Source organism: Passer montanus, unplaced genomic scaffold, assembly GCF_014805655.1.
Source record: "Passer montanus isolate IOZ18808 unplaced genomic scaffold, ASM1480565v1 scaffold25, whole genome shotgun sequence".
NCBI lineage: Eukaryota > Metazoa > Chordata > Aves > Passeriformes > Passeridae > Passer > Passer montanus.
In genome coordinates this window covers 7,072,728-7,082,010 of record NW_024367149.1, presented here as the reverse complement: position 1 = coordinate 7,082,010, position 9,283 = coordinate 7,072,728, and the positions used below count along the sequence as shown (strand labels likewise).

The 9,283-nt window shown below is 41.3% G+C and overlaps 1 long non-coding RNA gene across 1 annotated transcript; it reads right to left on the bottom strand.

Moving 5' to 3' along the window:
- Positions 1–5,356: 5,356 nt before the first annotated feature.
- Positions 5,357–8,816, bottom strand: LOC120503168. The gene is made up of 3 exons (XR_005627672.1): positions 8,357–8,816; positions 6,305–6,488; positions 5,357–5,559 (listed from the first exon to the last, which is right to left on the bottom strand). It is a non-coding gene; the product is annotated as an uncharacterized LOC120503168 (long non-coding RNA).
- Positions 8,817–9,283: the final 467 nt, after the last annotated feature.

Sequence of the window (9,283 nt, the reverse complement as noted above, 5' to 3'; positions counted from 1 at the left end):
AATTTTTTACAGATTCAGTACACAAATTAAATAAATCTGTTCAAAAATGTGCTTATATAAATGGAGCCACATTTTACAGAGAAAAACATCTAATCATTTTAAATCCTGTTTTAGTCTGTGATGTCTTGTAACAGTGAGTTCCAGGCACTAATTGTGGCACTTTAAAAGTATTTTCTTCCAGCAGATGTAAATGCTCTACTGTACAATTTAACTTAATACCCCTTTATTTTCTCATATAGGAAAAATTGCTCTCTGTGTAACCCTCAATTCTGTTTATTACTGCTATGTACCTCCTTTTCCTTCTTCTGTAAAGATTATGATGGTTTCAAATCTCAAGTTTCTCTGCATCTTTATATGGTGTCATTTTCAGCTTTTAATTCCTCAGTCCTATCCCTATTGACAGGGTGGGGGTTATGGGCAGAGCTGAGGGGGTTGTGGCACCAAGTTAGAGAAGCTCTGCTGTTCTGTGGTTGTGTGGAAGGCACCCAAATAGAAATCGAAGTCAAGGTGGGAAAAAAGACAAAACAAACAGATGAAGGTCAGAAAGTGCTACCTCTGACTCCTTGTATAGCCTGTGCTGCCAGAGCACAGCAAACAGGGATGCATCCCATCTCTGTGCCTCACTGGGGCCATCAGTGTGCAGCACTGGGGCCCTGAGGGGGAATGCTATAATATCATTTCTTCTCATTATTTCTGTCACCAATTCCTCTAGATCTGCAGGTCTGTGAACCTGAGGGAGAAGAGGGAAAGCTGCTGGTCTCGGTCAGAGAAGGAAGGATGCAGAGAGAAGGAGCCCAGTGAGTGCTGGGGCAAAGGAAGGCAGAGGATGAGGGACAGCAGGAACAGTGAGGACACACATCTTCAATGAAGCTCACAGTTTCTGTTGGAGGTAGGAAATATGTTTCACACAAAGTTTTCAGTCCAAGTGTAGCGCTGTCAACTTGTCTATGGCCATGCAGTTACATATTTCCAGTCTGGTTTGTTTTGTTTTGTTGACGATATAAGTAAACAAAACCTTCATCTACAGTACCTTTTTTATTTTTTTTTTTCTTTTCAGTGCTTATGTGAAGGGTTTGATCTAATATCTATATATGAGTTTATTCTTTAGGTCATTGTAAATTCAAAGGAAGAGCTGAGTTTTCTTTAGGGAGGAACTGAAACTTGAAAGGAAGTGATAGATGTAGTTGGCTCATTGTTATCTTAAGCATTTCCCTTCTTTGTTGCACTGGAGATAGATGAATAGCTGCTATGCATGGACATACATGTCTCTCAAGCTCTGGTTAATGATTTTGGTAATTAAATCATTCAAGGTGTGACTGAGTCAAAACTCCAGCAAAAGGGATTTTATTCTTGAAAGAATCTGGCAGGCCTCATTTTCTAAACACTTTCTTGGCTTATCTGCTCTTAGCATCTGGGTCTTTTCCTCCCTACTGCTCCTCAATGACAGTGGGTGCAGTGGGCATCACAACCACCACTCTTTGTGCACAGAATATTTGAGGCTGTCTTCCAAAGGAGAAAGGCTCACACACCTGTGCTGCAGATTGCAGGCACATCTTTGTTTCTGAAATAACTCAGGAATATGTTGCTCTAATTCAACCACACTTGACTGAGGCAAGTGGTGACTTCTGCAGGGGAGGGCCAAAAACAGCTGCCACTGCTGAGGGCACGGAGAGGGAAGGCAGCCACTGCAGTAGCTTTCAGCAGCAGGTGGCTGTCAGTCAGCCACACACAGGCCTAAAATTCTTCATAGGGTTATTTCTCCTCTATCAGAAATGTCACAGGGAATGCAGGGCTCATACCTCAGGGAAAAGGTGTGATGTGGGGCAGGTAAAGAATGGTTAAAAACATGGGCTGCTCTTTACATGGGCTCCTGCTTTCATCAGCTCTTGGAGCAGTGAAATGGTTCACACACAAAGCTTTAAGCACACCCTGAAGTATTTAAGGCATTTACGAAAATCCAAAGCATCTTGTTCATTTCAATTACTTCTCCACCCACATTCCTCATTGAATTAAAGGATATCCTACACACTCTTTTGTTTCACTTATTCCCCAAAGATTGTTTCATCGTACACCAAGCAAGGATCTTCAGCATAGTCACAGTAACGTCTCAGTCCCGGCGTTCAGCATTCTGATGTTCCTGGCACAGGGGATGTTATTAAAGGATTGAATAGATGAATAGATGGCAGATCTCCCCAGGGCAGCACATCAGAAAATGGACATCAAAAGAACCTGGCTCAAAATGCAGAGGGTATTACAGGCTCCTGACAAATCCCACTCATTTGTGAATAGTAACACTGTCAGGCTGTGTTAGGGACATGTCCATCCTGGAACACCTACATAAAACGGGCTGCTTATCCAGTAAAAGCACTCCCATTTCAACATCCACCCCTCTAGTTGAAGACAGCATAATCTTCATTATGATTACAGTCAAAAATACTTTGGGCCCAAATCCAAATACAATCTTACTCAAATAATTACCAGCATCCCAAGGCTCAGGCTCTGTAGCCATCAAAATTACCTTTTTCTTCCACCATTTTTCATGAGCCCATCTGGATTGCCCTAGAAACCCTGAATGTGTGAGTCTCTTTCACAGGACATGTAGGTTGTCACATATTACAAGTCACCTTCACAGACCCTGACAGGATAACAGGCCACAGTGTGTGACAGGAAATTTAAAAAATTTCTATTTCCTTTTTCACCAAGAACTGGCCGGAATTTATTTTCTTAAAGCTACTTTAAACCATGAGTAACAATTCCTGAGCAGGCACTGAGGAAGGAGAAGCACATATACTGACATGATGTCACCACCTGAATTATTCTGCTGAGATATAAAAATAGTTTGGAAGGCAGCACGGCCAAAATTACTATATCATTTAATTACAACCTGCTTTCATGACAGGCCATCAGTTAATTAAGAGTGTCAAAATGCTGAATTGCCTCCAGCTTCTACATGCTTTGCAAATGACATGGAAGTCATCTTTTTAAATAGCAACAGCTTAACTGAAAATGTAGAACCCATAGTGAAACGCTTTAAAAAATGAGGCAGTCAGCTGAGCTGACCTGAAATTCCCCATGCCATAAATTCACTAGGGAAGACAGTTATAACCCATTTAATTTACTCTCTGAAGATCACATTCACATGACATCAAAACTATTTTTCTGAAATTGATATAATTTTGAAGTGTTATAAAACAGGAGCCTGAAGTGACTGTGCTCTGTGCAGGTACACACAGGGCCTGGCTCCAACATTAGCACCTTCCCTCCGGGCTGCTACAATACAGGCAACTGTAAAGCAGGAAAAGGCTTAGAAAAAAAGGGGTTTTTAATTTAGAAATAAGTCACCTTCACTGATTCTAAAGTACCACACATGACATGAAAGAAAATTCTCAGTAAAGGGAACAATGTCGCTATAAACTTAAAAACGAAGGAATTTATTCACCCATTTGTTGTATCTGATACCAAATCCTTTATTTTCTTTATAGGGTTTTATAGTTTTTTATTAAACAAATTATTCTCTATTAATTATATAACAGTTTTATATAAATTGTAGCAGAACAAAAAAAGGAATAAAGTGAAAGGCAGTCTGGATGGAAAGGTCATATTTCCAAGCACCAAAGGATAAGAGTAGTACCCATCTGCAGAAGGAAGCCAAACATCTTGAAACTGAAACAAAGAGCAGTCCCTCTCCTTCATTCTCCCTTTGGCAACGCGGGGGTTCTTTCATTGGACACACAGAAAAATATTGTTTGCTGGCTGGATTTTTGTTTTCTTCCAAGGAAAATGAGTGCTTCACACTGTGAAAAAAACCTGATGAGCAAACATCTCCCCCTATAGTTTGCAAGAAGCTGAGCATCTGAAAAATAGTAACTAAAATCCTGTCCCTTGGCTGAATAAGGCAGCCAAGCCAAAACTGAGCCAGGACTTTATGCAGTACAGCAGCATGGAAGTGGATGCTACAGGAGAGTGTTTGAATAAAAAGTATGAGGCTACAAGAAAGAAATCTAATCATTCAGAAATCTAATCATTCAATTGTGGCAGACTCATGGTTTCATGCCTGTGGCAGTGTCCAAGTGATTAACAAATTCAGGCTTGGGAAAGACAGACTGAATTTCAATATAATTTACGTGAATTATATTCACATGTGGGAGTAAGGGGAGTGCATTAGGCCTGTAATTTATGCAGTAGGCAAAGAACTTCAAATACTAGAAAGAACTGAATGTGCTTTCTAGGTTGACTTCAAAGTGCTCCCCACTACTAAAGACTTTGATTGAGAAAAGATTTGAGCTTGGTAAAAATGCCATTTAATCTAACAGGCCATAAAAATGAAAGCTGACCAGTAAACAAGAGTGCTTTGCTAGATGACAAACACCTCAATGCAACCTTCACAAAATGGTGATTATTCAACAATTTTATGTCTGTTTCAAAGGCAGTATGTGTGGGATGGATCCTGTCATCCATGTCATCATGCTGGGCCACTGTTACTGTTTCTGTAAGGAAGAAGCTCTGAGCCTCCTAACTGGACTTTACTGCCATTCACAACTACTGAAAACCAGCTGCCATTAATTTTAACCCATGGAGGTTTAAGGTAAAGGGACACCTTTTATTCAGTGTTTTTACAGAGAACAGTCTAACAAAGGAGGTAGTGTCCAGGAAGGCCCATTACACAGTGCAGTGATGCAAAATTATGGAACATTGTGTTCTCCCCTGAGCACTCACCTTCTGTGTTTGACAGGCAATCCTTGGGGTCCAAGCATTAGCCCAGCAGTGGCTGGGATGGCAAAAGGCCCATTACACAGTGCAGTGATGCAAAATTATGGAACATTGTGTTCTCCCCTGAGCACTCACCTTCTGTGTTTGACAGCCAGTCCTGGGGTCCAAGCATTAGCCAAGCAGTGGCTGGGATGGCACTGGCTCCAGCCCCTTCCCCTAATGGTGGAAAATATCCCACTGGTTGCAGTTGTACAAGCTGAGCAAATGCTTCACATACCAGCCTGTGCTGGCCTCCTTATTCATGGAAACATGTTTGAAATTCCCATTTGCCAGGTGTGGTGCTAGACATGGACTGGACAAATCTAGAATCCTGCAGACACTGGAATGTAGCAAGGGGGGTGAAACTGATGATGATCTTTAATGTCCCCTCAAAACTGTCATGATTTCTTATAGATATTAAGTCACAAAAATTGAGTGAAGAAACAATAGTGTCACTGGTTTTATGTAAAAATCTCCTGACAAAATACAACCAGTAATTATTCTAGGCAGGCATGCGCACTTCCCACAGGTTCATTTCTCTTTCCCTAGTCCATATGAGGGGGAAAAAGACCCAAACAAATGACAAAAAAATCTGAAACACACATGCTCATCTTGATCATGTCATTTATTGAGTCAGCAGTGATGGCAAACGGGGAATCAATCGTTCTTACCGTCACAGGCAAACCCCACCACCAAATGCCATGGAAGGGCACACACACTCCTCCTGCTTGTCCCATGAACTCCATGGCTCTGCTGGAACCTTCCTGTTCTCCTGGCACTGGTTTGCCTTTGCAGCAGTGTAGCAACTCCCTGCTCAAGCAAAAAGACATTGCTTCACCGGGTGTAATTAAGCCTATAAAAAACCACCTCAGGCTTATTTATGCCTTGCTAAATCACATGATTCAGATTTTGTGGAGTGCTGTGAGTCAGACACTTGGGAAGGCCTGACCAGCTATTTCCTCAACATCTCAGTGAGAGATGTCTCTGTGTTGTTCATGTTTGTACCTCAGCAAACAGTCAGGTGAATGCTTTGAGTTTGCTAAAAAGGCTGGTACCCCATTTCAAAGTGCCAGAACCCTTGCAAACAATTTTGACTATGATACAGATTTAAATAGGGCACAGTAAATAACAGCACATACATCAAGAAGCTCCACTCTTGGGGGAGAGAGTGGGGGGTGAAAAAGAAAAATGCTCTTTGGCATCTTTGACATCTGGCTTTTATTTTGCTTTCATCAATCCAGAGAGACATTCCAAGTATAAAACTTGCAAATGTTTCTGCTTTAACAGGATTACTTAAATATGGTAGGAACAACTGTTAAAGCTTGTTTTTATTGTGCAAGTAGACCAATGCACGTAATTCCTCCTGCAGTAATTTTTCATGGGGCTGCTTATGAGGACAGGAGTAATTGAGGACAAGTATTTAATCACCTCTCTCTTATCATGGCTTATCTAAGTGTTAAGATAAAAGGGCAAAAATTGAACCAAGGCACATCTCATACAAATTTTAACGCAGATTAATGTCTCAACAGAGAAACTAATAAAAAGAATTGCTCACCATATTTATTCAATGCAAGTGAATTCTTGTTCTGAGTAGTTACTACTTTCCTTTTTTCTCTTCCAACAAATACTGGCCATCCTGAACCACAATGAACATGAGGACCTGAGCAGTTTGAAAGTATCAGCACACTGTGAGGGCAGTCAAATCCAGTAGTCCTGTTTCTCAGAAAATACCACAACAGCTATAGAGAAAGTAAGATGACAGAACTGCAGTCACACAAAGGCAAACACAGTGAGTATGCATTCCTGATGATGCTACTGTGAGCCATTGAGGAAATGGAGGTATAAGACAATTAAATCTTTTATTACAGTTTACTGCAAATCCAGGAAGTGCTTGTGCAGATTAAAACCAGTAAGACTGTGTGCATTTTTCATGGAAGAGTTTCCATCAGTTAAGATGCTAATGATATTTGTCTGCTTGTAGCCAAAGAACAAGCAAGCTTGTTCAAAGAACTCACCAAGTTCTCAGCGACCCAGACTGCATTATAAAAATCCCCTATAATTTACAAAATCATCAGGATAGAACATGTATTCCACTAGAAACAATAGCTAGATTATCCCTTCAAATCTGACTACAGCCTTTAAAAGAAAAACGAGTGTCTGGAATATTTTTATGGAAAACCTATTTCAAGGTTCTCAGGAGAACTGAGCTGGAAAAATCACCGTGTAATGGGATAAACTATTACAATTTCAGGGCTGCAAGTGGCCAACATGATTTCTCAGTGCACACTGCCAATGAAAGCAACCCTGTAACTCAAAGGGCAGGAGAAGAGTTAGAGGCAATAACATCCCTCTGTGCAAAAGTTAATAATTTACAAGAACACTGAAATCATGCTGCTGAAAGGTGATAGAGTAAAGACTAGAAAATACCACATTCCCTGTTTTTCAGAAGACTGACATCACTTTTGTGTCAAAATAGAAGGAAGCCTCAGCAAATTGCCCAAATATCCAGCATGAGATCATGAGAAAACCTGATGTCTTTCAGTCAAACTGTGGAAGCAGGTTGTGGGAAACTTAAAGATACAGAGGGGAAGAAATCCTTATTCAAAGTAAAAATTATTTTAGGCTGTATTTGCATGCTTTCAGAAACATGCAAAATGTCACTAATTACAAGTGTCAATCACAGAGCAGGCCAAGTCTCCAGCAATAGAGCAAAGGTTTCAAAATGAAAAGAGCAGGAATTTAGTTGCATTGTTACTCCCTGGAGATTATAACAATGCTGTAAGCAAACTAGGGTTATTTTCAATTCAACAGCATGTGTCAGAAACCATGTGAAACTAGATCTTGTCACAAAAGTGGAAATTCCATATTAAATATCTCAGTAAATTTTAAAGTGATTTTCAATGAACTAGAACCTGCAGCATGAAACATCAAAACTTCAGCAGCTTGCCCCAGTAACTCAGTGTTCACCTAGAAGGAGACGTGCAGGACAGGCTCACGGGGAAGGCTGTGCAGCTGTGGAGCAGAGGGGTGGCTGGGGCAGAGGGCACTGAGGGCACGCTGGGCTGCCCATGGTGCAGGCAAAGTGAACTGGACACAATCCCTATTTCACAACAAAAAATTCAGTAACAAACTGCAAGTTAAGAGGAGCTGACAGCATTATCACCCAAGGCTTCAATATGGCCCATCCTCCCCTCTTCCCAAACTGTGTGACCCTGGCAGCAGCAGCAGCACAAGCTGCCCTACAGTGTCTTGCCAAGCCCCAGCAGCAGCAGGGCTCAAAGGCAGCTCAGTGCAGCCTGAGAGGCTGCTTTGCTGCTGGCCATCCCCACCCAGCCTGCCTGCAAACACTTCCCTCACAGGGGGTTAACTCTGTCTCCCAAATGTTTCAAGCTCATTGGCAGGTGGTGAGGCAAAGGCAACAAGATGGGCTCCTGTAGCTTCAGAGCAAGCTGGTCCAGCTGACCTCAGGCATCAGTTTGGGAAAGCCTTGCTCTGTTGGCAGCAGAAAAGCCAGAGATCAGTGAAAGCTTTTCAGGGAACTTCACTCTTGGTGTGCCAAGGTCTGGCATCCTGCTGACATCTGCTGAGCTTTTACATCTTCACTTACCTGTTAGACAATAATTTGCATTGCTTGGAAATTTCCAGCTTCACACATGGCCTCAAAATGAGATCTGCTGTTCTCAAAATGTTGTTTGCGCCACGCTTCCCAATGTCTGTAGAGAGCTGGTCTCACAGCACTGGCTCTTCTTTATCAGATAAGTTGCATTAGACAGAATCTAAAAATACATTAAATACTTTCTAATATTACTTTTTGACATAAGCAGTTACTATAGCTGCAACAAGGGTGTTGCAAGAAAGTGCATGAGGTTGCATAACTCTTTTTATTCAGCTGGGATATGTGCACTGGAAGGTCAAAAGGCCTTGGAATAAGGTTTTTTGTTTCTATGTTTGCCTTAGTATTCATACTTGAACAAAAATATCACAACTTCAAGAACTTAAATGAGCAGTTGATCTCCTTTTACTTCAAAGAGGCAACTAATTTAGCCTAGATACAAAAAAAAACTACCTGCAATGCAAAACCTTAAATGAGCAGTTGATCTCCTTTTACTTCAAAGAGGCAACTAATTTAGCCTAGCTACAAAAAAAAAAACTACCTGCAATGCAAAATTCAGGGAGATGCCAATATGTGAGAATCTGACAGATAACAGCTGACAAAATCTGAGCATCTGAGCAAGCTGGGGGTCTGTTGCTTAGTGAGGAGTTTAACAGCACAGAGAACCCACCAAATACTATGTGTTTATCACACAGAAATAGCTTTTTATACCGATTGCAGAGATGTAGCTCCTCTGAAGAAACATCCAGTTTGGTATTCATTAATTTACAAAGCACATAGAGGAGGTAGAGCAGTATTCCTGAACTAAAGGCAAACTAAGGCCCTGGAAGATGTACAAGTCTGTTTTTTCTTGTCCCAGATCCCTGACTGATACTGCAGCCCTCAGGGTTCTGGATAAATCCATTAAGTTCTTCAATGTCT